The following is a 316-nucleotide window of genomic DNA, read 5'->3' on the forward strand; positions in this document are numbered from 1 at the left end:
TGGTAAAAGATATTGAGTCAGGCTACAAAATACCAAAATTTGAAGGAAATCGATAATGTGGATTCGGAGATATTACTCCTTAAAGTTAGGCAATTTTTGTTTTTGATGTTAGCGCCTCTTGCGGCCATTTTTGTAACTTGGAATGTTCTAGACAGTTATAGAGCTTCTTGAAACCTTTCATTTGAGCTTGAGTTGGTCAAAATCGGTCAAGCGGTTCTCGAGTTATATCGAAAAAACACTTTTTGCTTTAGGCCGCCATATTTGCTAAACGGCTTGACCGATTTTCAAGTATGAATTATTGCTTGAGTACCACTCT

Source organism: Lutzomyia longipalpis, chromosome 1, assembly GCF_024334085.1.
Source record: "Lutzomyia longipalpis isolate SR_M1_2022 chromosome 1, ASM2433408v1".
Taxonomy (NCBI): domain Eukaryota; kingdom Metazoa; phylum Arthropoda; class Insecta; order Diptera; family Psychodidae; genus Lutzomyia; species Lutzomyia longipalpis.